The sequence below is a fragment of the Gavialis gangeticus genome, unplaced genomic scaffold, assembly GCF_001723915.1.
Source record: "Gavialis gangeticus isolate Ggan-Ray unplaced genomic scaffold, GavGan_comp1, whole genome shotgun sequence".
Classification (NCBI taxonomy): Eukaryota; Metazoa; Chordata; order Crocodylia; family Gavialidae; genus Gavialis; species Gavialis gangeticus.
In genome coordinates, this window is record NW_017729034.1 from 10,598,376 (window position 1) to 10,599,373 (window position 998).

Here is a 998-nt window from a genome sequence, read left to right on the forward strand (position 1 = left end):
TTAAGTTTGTTCGCAACCCCTTCATATATTCTTGTGACCCACTTTTGGGTTGCAACCTATGAGTTGAGAAATGCTGGGCTGGAGGAAGGGGGTGAGAGGCAAGCCAAAGGCAAAGTAAGAAACACACCTGAACATCTGGAGTATCAGGAGCATCAGGAGTCAACAAGAATCATAAGATGCATCAATTTTCAGGCACCAAAAAGAATATGTATTGCCCAGCCTGTATCCTACAGACACAAGGCCTGAAATACATGGAGGCAACTCCCAGCAGCCAGTCCTATGGCACTCACAGGTACAGCTGAGATGGCTAGCTCACTATTTCACCAGTACCCTTGTTTAGCCAGACTTGCCCTAAGACCATGAGAGTAAACTCTCCTATCATAGGTGTCCTCTCAGTACCTAGGAAAGGACTGGCGCTCATAGGTTTAGACACTGGACTCAGAGTACTCACATATGGACTCCAGACTCTGATACTCAGGCTCAGGAACATGGATCCCAGAGGGTGATCAGTGACTGGAGCACAGGTACCTGGGAGCTTGCACCTGGATACTCAAGTGCTATAAGCTGAGATACCCAGAATAGGGGCCTCCATGTGCAGACATGGGAACTCAGACCTGGACCTACAAATGTGGGAATGTGACACTCTAGAGCTCCAGAACAAGGACACCAAGGGCAGAATTCTGCTTCCCTTTAGCATCATGTAAATGGCAGTTTTCTAATAGCATAAGTGGCATTTTTGTGCAGGTTGTGATTCTACTTTTTCTGCAGGGCAGACACGTAAGTGTGCACATAAGTGTGTAGGCTGAGAATGTACAGTACACTATGCACTGGCTGGGCACATATGCACACACCCTTTCTGGATGTATAACTCATGAGAACATAATCAGCCAGGAACCCACGAGTAGCAGGTGTTAGCTGGGGGAGGGGTCTTATGATTTAGTTCCAGGAGCTGAATAACTAGGGTGTGGCAGAAAGCCACCTTGGTTTCTCCCCAAAAA